General features: G+C 41.6%; 1 protein-coding gene across 4 annotated transcripts in view; it reads right to left on the minus strand.

Moving 5' to 3' along the window:
* The window catches only part of LIN54 (lin-54 DREAM MuvB core complex component), a 37,386-nt gene that overhangs the window by 24,251 nt on the left and 1,249 nt on the right, over window positions 1-11,886 (minus strand). For 3 of the 4 annotated variants that reach the window (XM_057383870.1, XM_057383869.1, XM_057383865.1), the window contains exon 1: window positions 11,748-11,831. The exons of the other annotated variant lie outside the window; for it this stretch is intronic. The gene's annotated coding sequence lies outside the window, so the exon portion shown is untranslated. Of the gene's footprint in view, window positions 1-11,747; window positions 11,832-11,886 lie in introns of those variants that run through there. 4 annotated transcript variants of the gene reach the window in all.

Genomic DNA, 11,886 nt, shown 5'->3' on the forward strand with positions numbered 1-11,886 from the left:
AGTGATCTGCAAAAAAGTACACAAAATGCAAGACACAACTATGCTTGTACTTGACAGTAACTGCATTTTACTACATGCAGACACTTCTTCATTTCACTAACATAAGGATAGCTAACCTTCAAATCTGCAGCCATGAGCACTTTGAGTGCAGTGATGTTACAAAATCATTAGCAAGGCTGCAAGCAAAACACATGYTCATAAATTCACATTACACAGAAACAAAGCTGCTGAGATCACCTTTGCATGAACCCCTGGGAAGGTGATGGACGTTAGCARGACCATCACAACAAAGCAGAGGACCAAGGGGCTCATCACTATTTGTGGCTGATTTAGTGATTCTCTTCCCAGTGCACAACACAGGCCTGGTAGTGCTCAGCCATGGGAACACTCTGCTACAAGCTGACAAATTTAGGTACACTGGCCAGACCTGCATTAATCACTGGCAATGTTCTACTTTTTAACCAAATTTTCAGGTGCCACTTTCACCAGGAACAGAGGGAAATCAGATCAGTAACAGCTTTTTATGAACACCTCTTAAAGTACAAAACAAACCCACAACACACAAAATCTTAAGTTTCAAAAATGCAATACATCTAAGATACCCCTAAAGCAGCAGGGATCCTCTTGGGATAGGAAGAAAAGGCAGAGTGAAACTAAATATCGTTGCCAGATACAGCAGTATCTGTTAGTGGTTCTTTAAAGCTGGGACAGATGGACTTAAGGGTAGCATTATTAAGAGACAGCAAGTGCAAGTATTTTCAACTTCCTGAGCTAAAACAGTGCAAAAACCCTTAAAAAGGTAAGTATGAAGAAGAACAATGRAGCCTGMCCTGAARAAAAGGGAAAATGAGRTTGAACACTTGCATCAGATGAATGRCAAAAAGGTAATAGTGGASAACCTAACAAGTWATTGTTCACTGCAAGTAYTCTAAACTAATACTACAGAAGAATGGAGTATCAYCAGTTAGTCAGTACTAAAGGGGTAACATTGAAATTTCCATTGTTGAGACAAAAATATGCCAACATCACCTCTTCTCTTTCCAATSAAGGTGCAGCAGAGGACCACCAGCAGGATATGGCTCACATCTGAGGATTTTAAAATACAACACTTGTATGGGTACATTCGTAAAATTGGCATATCTAAACCTTAACTAAAACGGTTTAAAAACACAACATATTTAATTCCTAAATCCATTCACTAGAACAAAGGCAAGAGCAAGAGGAAGAAGGGGAAATACAGAACGGATCCTTGATGATTTAACTGAGAAGCATGAGATGCTGTCAACTACATTTTAGGTGCTCAAAGTCTTTTCAAATTTTTCAGCTTCTGCTTATCTGCTCTCCCCAATATTGGCAGATATGTAAACTCCTGAAGGCTGCTGAGCTGAAGAAATCTGAATTTTGCGGGTCTTAATACTTACAGGTTAAGCAATTTGAAATGACCAGGACTCAAGTGCCAGTGCCTAGACCTTTCTGCTGGGCCAAGGACAGGTAGCAGACCTGCCTGCAAAAGGTGTGCCCATATGTTGGACCTTCTGCAGCAGGCGGCTGAACTGCAGGAGGTGGCAGGAAGGAGCTGGATGGCTGGTTCCAAGCACAGGCTCCAGCAGACTCACAGATCACAGCCACAGAGTCAAAAACTCCCCCACCAGCAAATCCAGAAGGGATAGAACAATAATGCAGAAGAATGGAGGATTACAATGGCAAGAACTGACAGAAGGAACAGACTTCTCCCAAAGGCTGAGGCGCCCTTCCCAACTAGTTTGCTGCCTTGCAGAGTGAAAAGACCCATCACACCAGGAAAGATGCTGGARCTAAGGCAGCCCCATCTACTCCCCATGCCACCAGCAGGGGTTTGGATACTCATACCATGGGACTCACTTGGAGCAACCAGGTCTGTGAAGGATTAACGGGGTSAACTTGTCAAAGAAAGGAAAGAGAACTTCATTCATTGGCTTGTCTGGATGGTGAGGAGGATTTAAAACTAAACTTGTCAGAAGATGGGAAGCAAGCCTTGTGATCTGCAGCAGAGTCTGTTTGGAGGCCTGTAGCCAGCAGTGTTGCCTAAGGGGTCAGTCCTGGGTCTGGTCCTGTTCAACTTGTTCAATGACCTGTGTGAAGGGACAGAGCGCATGCGCAGCAAGTTTGTGGATGATACAAAACTGGGAAGAGTGGCTGATACACCAAGAGGTTGTGCTACCAYTCAGTGAGACCAGGACAGAGAGGAAACTAATAAAATTCATCACAAGCAGGTGCAGGGTCCTGCACCTGGTCAGGAATAATTCCACACACCAGTACTGGCTGGGGGCTGGTCTGTTGGAAAATAGCTCTGTGGAGAGGGAGCTGGGGGCTCCAGGGGCAAGTTCCCTGCAAGTCAGTAGGGTGTGCACCTGTGGCCTCCTGGGATGTGTTAGGAACAATGCAATCACTACCTGGAACTGCTGCCCAGGGAGGTTGTGGAGTGTCCTTTTCTGCAGAAAGTCCCCTGACACAAACACATGTAACATGCCCTAGGTTTGGTTGGACTACATGAGCTCCAGAGGTCCCTTCCAAACCCAACCATTCTGGGATTCTGTGAACAGTTGGAAGCTGCAACAATTTAAATACAATCCAGTAGAAGAGAGATTTAAACACAATCCAGTGGAAACGCTGCACTGCAGTAGGAATTCATTCAACTACTCTGATTCTTCTTCCTAACCTTCCAGTTGTTGGAATGGAGGGGGAAAAAAGCATGTTGCAATTATTCAATGAAACAGTTAGTAAGCTCTCCGTGCTGCTATAATTAACATATAATACTACAAAATATTGACAAGGACAGTTAAAACACAATAAGCAGGTCCTCCCTCCCAAAAAACCCAATACAGAGGGGAAGAAAAATATTACGTTCTTTACAAACATGCTGTAAAGAAAAAAATATTTTAAAATTCCCAAAAATTCACATCTTAGTGTCTTCAAAACAGAAATGTTTTATACAATGGCATCTTCTCCCTTCACCACAACAGCTGCTACAAATATACTTCAARACTCAGCTATCCTGTGACCTATAGCTGTTTTCTTCACATCAAAACTATTTCTCACATAGAAGGAATCACAGCATGCTACCAGAGAAATTCAATTACACACACCAAGTACAAAAGCAATCTTTTACAATTAAACTAACAARGACCTCAGAAAGAGTACATAACCAAAAATCCCCAGGAGTCAGTGCCTTTCAGGCAAAATGGAAGGTGGAGAGAAAAAGGAAAAAAGCTGTAACTAAGTTTTTGACAAAAGCAACATGTCATACACATCACAAATGGTTGAATCACATTACATGTACAAATGAGTGCATTGTTTCCTAGAAAACCAGCATTTCAAAACACTGAGATATCTAGTTCTGGATTAGACCAGATCCCCTTTTCACCACAAGAAAATACTACATTGCCCAAAGGTACCATCTATTACAAAAGAAGATTATTAAGGAAGAACATTCCAGCCATAGCAAGGTCCTGAGCAKTATTGCTCAACAAAACACAACAAAACTCCTAGCACTCATCCAGAATTAGTTAGTCTTAAACACGGCTTGTTTACCACACACTTTACAGCAGCTTTCCAAGAAAGTACTGGAAAGAACATTCCATGCAGCAGAGTACTTCAAAGCAGTTCAGTTTGCCTTCTGTAGCGGGAAACAATGTTCTACTTTCAAGAAGAGCTTTAGGCAAACTAAAAATAAAATAGAAACTAAAAATCAGAACATTTCCCCTCACCCTTCCCTTGGTTTGCATGCCAGTTTCAGTCATTTTCAAAACATACCATAGCACAAAAGCTAAAACACAGAACTGCACAGATGCTATGACCAMTAAWCACTTTCTGAAGGTGTTCACTACMGTAAACAATCCAAATTTTGAGTTCATAGATTCTAGGGCCTTCACATTTAATCAAGTATTTCTGAACTTACRTTCCACACAAAATTTGGTATGAGACAAAAAAACCRAAACCCTAAAATAGCTTCAATCAAATAATTTAATTGTTTGCATTAGTAATATGCCAATACTATGCCAATAGTAAGGCACTAAGAAATCAAAGTTAAATTGAATAAACATGTAGTGAATTTAGCTTGACTAAAAAACCAAACAAACCTGAAATATGAAGAGTACCTATCAYTAGGTCCCAAAAAATGCAGACTTCTGTCATCTATATATAGCTTGAAATAAAGATCTTGCTTTCCAAGCTCCAGACACCACTTGAATATAAGGTTACACAAGAATTCAGCAATAACACACCAAGAACACTCAACAAGTGTGAAAACTATAACCATAGGCTTGATATAGAGTTCCCCACAGACTTTTAGCAGGTGTTATCATATTGTACATGTTTAAGATCAGGCTTGCTGCCAGCAATTTCAACAAGAACAATTTTAGAGCTGTATTTATGAACAAGAGTTCATCACAAGAGAATTGTAACCTACCAGTTTTACTGAGACTTTGCCAACTGGGAAGCACAATGATTATGCAGTGCATCACATGTATACTACACCAGCACTGCCCAGTTGAAAGGTACAATACATGAAATTCATTATAACTCAAAAAAACCCACACATTACACTGATTTTAGTGGAGTATTTAATTTCAAAGAATATGCTAAAATGGCTGATGAAAGGATTTTGCCCTAACAGCTCCTTATGCAATCAGATAATTCTTTTAAAAGTTAGAACACCACAGAGATGTAAACCAGAAAAAAAATCTTGAGACRATAAAGCTCAATGCTTTAAAGCTAATGCTGTCAAGATTTGAACAGCAGTGAAAGCTGCTATAGCCACTACTGCTTTTTAAACTTATCCTAGAAATTCAAGCTGGCTTTGCTCATTTTAGAGTCCAGTGGAGCATTAAAACAAAAATAAAAATAGCCCAAACAGTTACTTTTCKGTGACTTGCAGGAAAACACGCTTCTAGCTGCAGATCTCAGCGGTTTTACCAGCTTTAAACATGAAAACACTTCACAAGTACATAATATGTTCATTTGTAGAGGGGCAGAGCTGAAGATAAATAGCTCACCTGCAGGCAAACCGTGACTTATGACTTCATTCAGATTCCAAAAAACACTATTAGCACCTCTTTCCCACTTTAATCTCTAGATAAAGCACCTCTGTATCCCTTCTGGGAAAACTTAGTTAAACAACTAGGACTGTGCAATAGCTGACTGAATTTTGTGGAATGAAATTCCCCATTAGGATTTTGAGTCAAGAGATCAATTCAATAGGAGAAATGGGAATTTCAGTGGAATCTTCATCTCTGCTCCAGTACCACGTGGGTCACCTAAAATGCAGGCTTTTCAGACCTCTGAAGCCTCATGTGTAATAACATAAGAGGTTGAAGAGCTTCTGAAACACAAACTGGTAAGTTTTATTAGCTGAAGGTAAAAAAAAACTTAACAGTTTTGGGTAAATGTTTCAAAAAACTTACAGACAGGACTAGCCAGAAAGAAGCATTTCAGCGACTAGGACCACACTGCTTCTTTTTCAATATGTTGAAAGTGACACAGTGAAATATTGACACTGTATCTCATGCTATCTCTGGAGAAGCTTCATTCCAGACAATATGCCAAAGAGTCCTTTGTATGCAGCCTCCATGCTGCTCACTGGGAAGCCTGTTCCAGTGCCCCAACCACTCTCTGGGGGAAGAACCTTTTCCTAATWMCCAACCTAAGCAACCATAAGGCTTTGAGAAATGCCCCAAATCTGTCCTTACAGGATACCCTTCCAAATTTGATTTCCACAGCAAACATGCTCAACCACCAGTTGCGTAAGCCACCACTACATGGTCTGAGTTGATACAGATCAGAATGTTCATCTCGTTCTCAGAATAACTATATGAAGAAACAATATGCAAATCCTTCACTGTATTTTTCTATGGAAGAAGTTGTTGGGCTTTTTTTTTCTTTTATGTAGCAAGATCTAGCTCTTTACTAGATCTAAAACCATTCTGTATATACAAAGGAAATTCTCGCCAACTGTCACTTTGTAATTTTAAGGATTGGAGATTAACATTGATTAACATATGACAAGACACTGGAGCTGACCTGCAGCTTGGTAGGTTCTCGGCTGTAACTCAGTTGATCTCGTTCATCACTACACAGTTAATAGCACCCCATAGCCACAAAGACCTAGACACACCTGAACCAAAGGGTGCCACTCCATAAATTCTCCTACMATCCAGCTCAGCACACACGCCCAGGCCACTCAGTCAAACTGTACAGTCTATTGAAATCAATGCAGCAGCAGCAATAGAACTTATAAATGACTATGGGATATCTCTGTGCAAAATCCTATAGCATCTGCATTTATCAATGTCGTTAAGAATTTTTGTTAAGGTTTTTTTGTAAGAATCCAGGACATTCAACTTGTCAAAACCTTTTATCCAACCTATTTCTTTCCACTGACATAACACCAAAACTCACCTTCCTGTTCTTTGTTCAACAAAGAATGAGCTCTTATTATTCCCAGTCATTCAAGTAGCAATGTAAAAATTCCCAAGTAGTTTCCCTCTTGCCTGTTTTCTGCTTCTCTCCTGGGGGAATCCACATTTTTTTTTTGTCCACAAGAAACATGAGTGACAAACTTTGCTAATAWCATTTAGTGCAAAACTGACTACAGCCTTCCTGGTCATTCCAGTGTAGCCAGTTCRTGGCACTAGCACCAGAACTAATCTCTGCAAATGGATAAACATCCACTGGTCATTTAATGGCCCGAGTATTCTACCAGCAAAGAGAAAACTAAGTTTAGGGAAAAAAACAATGCATAACAACATGAGGCTCCCAGTTCCAGAGATTCTTGACTGCTTGGTGGTGCAAGGGATTTTAGGACACCTACCCGTGCAAAGTGGAATCAAGCTACAGTTTAGAAAGCGGAGGTCACTTGTTTGCCTAAATTGATTTCAAGGGGAAAACAAATCTTTGAGAAACAAATCCTTTTATTGGGTCATTTTATAAGCAAAACAAACTAAAGAACAGGCTAGTTAATCTCTTTGTTTGCTGTGTTCTCTCATCCCTCTGACAAATAGAAACAAGCACATCAATTATTCCAGGCAACTGAAATTCACAAAGAATGGCACAAAAAAAGGGAGGGAATGCACTTCTTAGGAAACTCTTGACACCAGTCGTGTTTTCATTCATTTGTCAGAAAAGCCTCCACAGAAGCTTATGTATACCCAAGACTCACCCTGCACTGCTGGCATATTGTCAAATGAAAGTGCACAACTGCACATAGGTGATCTTACTGTATTACAATTCTTCTAATTAATTGCCATTTTTCAATTTTGCTATCTTTTCGATAATGAGCAAAAGTGTCATTTGTTTTAGGCATTCTCTATTTTCTTACTCTCTCTCACACTATGTTTTGTCTCTAAAATTGAAAGGTTTGTTTTGTCAGAAAGCGAAGAATTACAAAATCACTCAGCAYTGTGTTTTTTCAACAGAGAGGCTTTTGTTTAAGCTTACTGAGCTAGAGATGCTTCAACAAAACACATGTCATGAAACCAGAAAAAGATGAATCCATGAGGAAGCTATGATTAACAAGGGTAAGTGGAAAAATTAATCATCTAAGACTGCAAACTCACCATGTTTGCATATGTAATAGCAGAGTGAAAGCAAATCGCTTTAACACAGTAACAAAATAGGTATGTGGAACACACACAAAATAATTTCCATTCTCTTTCCCAATCCCTACAAAAGACAAGACATGGAAGCAGTCTGCATGCTTCCCAGAGGATCATGGCTCTAGATTTATCAAATACAATACCAATGGCAAACTAAAGCAAGGGAAAAACCCCAAGGTCACTCCTTATCAAATGCTGAATATATAACTAGTGTAAGTATCCAGTCTTTTTTCCAAGTTACCAGGAATATTTGAAAAAAATATCTGGTGTTCTTCTACCACAAATTAACCATCTACAGTCGCAAAATAGTTCCCAAGGCAACCATAATTCCCTCAACCAACGCAGCCATTCCCTTCCCATTACCCTACATTCTGCTAAGTGAGTGCTCACTGCCTGACACAGCTCACAAACAACTGTGTGCAGCAGATCAGAAGAGCGGGCAAGGTACACAAATTAGCAACTCCTATGTGTTTAAACTGACAGTTGTCAAGTGATATGTACATGAAAATTTTAGATTACGCAGTTGAGGGTTTTGGGTTTGTTTTGTTTTTTTTCCAGGGGAAGATTGCTTAAGCTCATATTTCACTGCCATGTTTATAACAGAGGTAGTAGCTGGTTTCTTTTCAAGAATGGATGGAGAAAAAAAAACAAAGAAAACAGCGAGCCTCTTGTCCACATACCAGTTATGAGTAGATCCTTCTTCCCTTGTCAAGTTCTGGGTAATTTAYGCTTCCATTATAATTTTAAAAGGAAAAGCAAAAGTTAAAAAATCTTGTACGTCAACAAACTGTTAATTACACACTAATAAAACAAGCACCTGCTACAATTTTATAGCATTTACTATGAGCAGTATCCTAGTAGTATCTTTACTGTTATTTCAAAGAGCATCATTTGCTACTTTGACCGCTGTGCATACATGAGCAGCAGCATTWATTTCCTTACATTTTAATTCCCTGTGTATATTAAGCCAGCACTTGGCATCTGCCATTTCATTTCCATATATTTTCCCTCCTTGTGCTGGCAAACATCTGTGCAGCTGCAAGGGCAGCCCAGATGAAGGAGCCAGGTTGGAGCAAAGCCATCCAAACCCAACTGAGGGCTGTCACAGCCTCATTGTCTCCATGCAACTGACACTGGTCAGGAACAAAACCTGGAAGAAACCAGGAAGAAAACTACTCCACAAAGTAGTAAGCAAATTCTGGTGAGTCAGTGTGCTGAGATAGCTCAGTTCAAAATCTATGAGCACCAGAGTGGCACTGAAASATCACACCTGAAAGAGTTTTACACAGAAACAATAGTCTCATCCAGGGAAAAAAAAAAGAGTTCTTGGGTCTCTAACAGAAACTGATGTTACTCCAAAGGAAGAAAAACCCCAAACAGTCAGTTCCTAAAGATGGGGATTCAGTATGAACGTAGAACTCATACAACAGGTCAAAGCACAACCCAAAACTATGGACATAATCCTCGTGTGAGCAGCAATATGTCTGACAGCAGAAGGATGGCKTTTACAGRGGAGTGACACAACAAGTTAAGGAGCCACTAATCTACATCCAAATATGGAACATGAGAATCGCTCACATCAGGTAACTTTGAGACCCATGATTGATTAAGGCATTATTCTGTCACTCTCACTTTTTCTTATGCAAGAACATTTTTTCCAGACTTCCAATGCAGTCATTGTACAAGTAACAGGTAAGTAAGCCTAGTAAGCCTAATAACAGGTTGTAGTGAAAGCCTTGTTCTGCTTATCAGCTTTCTGAGCAACTGAGGAAATCAAGCTACTCAAATATAAGGCCTGGCAAAATACAAACCTTCAAAACATCAAGAAACWTTTTCCACTTCTCCCTGGGAGCTCCTGAAACTATAAAGAATAATAAAAAATCCCAACCAAACAATCCTGATTTTATCTCCTAGGTACTTGCTATTAAGTATCCCACCACATCCTCCCTCTGCTGTAATGTACAAACCCTGCGGGACAYTAGAATGCACTTCTCACAGGATATGACAAAGAAAGCATTACCTGTATAGCACATATTGGGAACAGAAGCACAAACAGACCAAGTGACAGATAAGGAAACACAATTTGTTGTTGAAACAGACACCAAAACACACCCCTCCCCCATCTACCTTAGCTTCCCCCTGCAAATATTTTTTTTAAAGTAAGGGGAAAGAACCTGAGGGGCTCTGATGTTTTTTCTAAACCTAAAATAAAAGATATTGCAGTATACGAGATGACATCTCTAAGGTAGAATTCTGACAGTACTCTTCATCACTACCCTCCATATTTACCTGTGGTTAAGCAGATACTCCACCTGAAAGCATTTAAAGCTTCTCAAGAATTCTGGCTGAATTGTTCAAAGCATTCAGTTACAAACTATCTGCGCATGGACAGTACAAAAGTATAAGCAAACCAAAACATCAGCAGATAGTTCTTGATACATAAGCTGAAAAAGCAACCTTGCATAATGAACTGCTGAAGCTTCCCCCATTACAACAAGCATGAAATACTTTCTTAACCCATTAGAGAACCCAGGCTGTATTTTCTAACACACTTCCAAGCCAGCCTATAAGAGTGTTYGGCCTACAGGGCAAAAGAGCCACACATTTCTGTCTAGGTAAATACAACTCCATACAAGGCATGTAACCAACAGTTACCACTCGCCAGCAGATATGTAAACTGGATGCCTTGACAAATAATATTTAAAAAAAAAAGTCTAATATAGTTTATTTTAAAGAAGGATTTCACTGAGAGAAATATTTTCAGCTGATAACCCACTATTCTTGCCTCCAACAAGCCAGAAGTTATTGTAAAGAAAATAACCACATACTCAAGGACTGAATACCTGTTTGTTATTGCCAGCTTCATGTAAACAATCCAAAGAGTACTTCAAATTACTTTTCTATAGTCAGCATTTCCTATAGTAACTTAATATATTTCAAGGAACTGTTCAGGTGGATGAAACTAATGAAAGGTTATTAAAATATCTGTTCTTTCCTCACCTGACATCTTAAGTCTGAGACCTTTCCTCCTGTTTATGGTATATTCCAGTGGACAGTTTCACATGCTCTCAATGCCACAAGGCTTTCCAGAGCCAAATCCTCAATATCGAGCATTACATAATTAGTACATGACGTGCTTCAAAGTCAAGGTCACAAATAATTAAAAACACATTCTGAATACTGATATACCTCATAACAAGCAAGAATGGTGACAAGAAAAGGTGGGACTATCCCAAAAGATGGTCCAGCTACATTCACAGAATCCCAGAATTGTTAGGTTTGAAAAGCACCTCTGGAAATGAGCCAGTCCAACCTCCCTGCCAAGACAGGGCCACTTGGAGCAGGTGACACAGGACCATGGTCAGGTGGGTTTCAAATGTCTCCAGAGAGGGAGACTCCACAACCACTCTAGGCAACCTGCTCCAGTGCTCTACTAACTCAACAAGTTTTTTTTTGGGGGGTGAAACTTCTAGTATTTTGGTTCATGGCCCTTTATCTTTATCCTATTGCTGGGCACCATTAAAAAGTCAGCCACCATCCTCCTGGCACCCAGCCTTGAGATATTTATATACATTAATGACATAAGTCTTCTCTTCTGTAGACTAAACAGGCCCAGCTCCCACAGTCTCWMCTCATAAGAGAGAAGCTCCAGACCCTTCATCATCTTCRTGGCTTCCGCTGGATCCTGTCCAGTAGCTCCTCGTTTTTCTTGCATTGAGGARCCCAGAMCCGGACACATTCCCTTGGAGCYGGGTGCTGTCCASAGCCGGGCAGCGCACAGGCGCGCCCTGGCACCGGGGTGAGCTGCRGAAGCACCGCACCCGCTCCACGGGGCACAGCCGGAGCGAGCATCCCGCTGACACGGGCAGGACGTCCCCATCCAGCCGGGGCCGAGGCCGGCGCGGTGTTGCCGGCTCCCCGGTCTCCTCTGGTGACGTTCGCCGACGAGTTCGGCGAGCAGCCGGGACCCGGAGCCGCCCGACGCGCTGTCCCCGGGCCCGGGGCAGCCGAGGCCCGCCAGTCCCGGGCCCGGCGCGACGAGCCCCTGCGGCCGCCGCTCCCGCGCGGTGCCGCCAGCGCGGCCGCTCCCCCCGCGCCCCCCGGGCCGGGTCTCACCTCGCGGGGGCGGCCCGGGCCCGTCAACATCGGCGGCCGCCGCCGTATTTCGAAAGATCCGCCATTTTCAGCCCGTCACCGCCGCTCCCGCCCCCGCCGCACCTGCCCCCGCCGCCCCGCCCCGGCGCCGCCCCCGAGC

The sequence above is a fragment of the Malurus melanocephalus genome, unplaced genomic scaffold (assembly GCF_030028575.1).
Source record: "Malurus melanocephalus ecotype Western Australia unplaced genomic scaffold, MMel_1.1 scaffold_668, whole genome shotgun sequence".
NCBI classification, from domain to species: Eukaryota; Metazoa; Chordata; class Aves; order Passeriformes; family Maluridae; genus Malurus; species Malurus melanocephalus.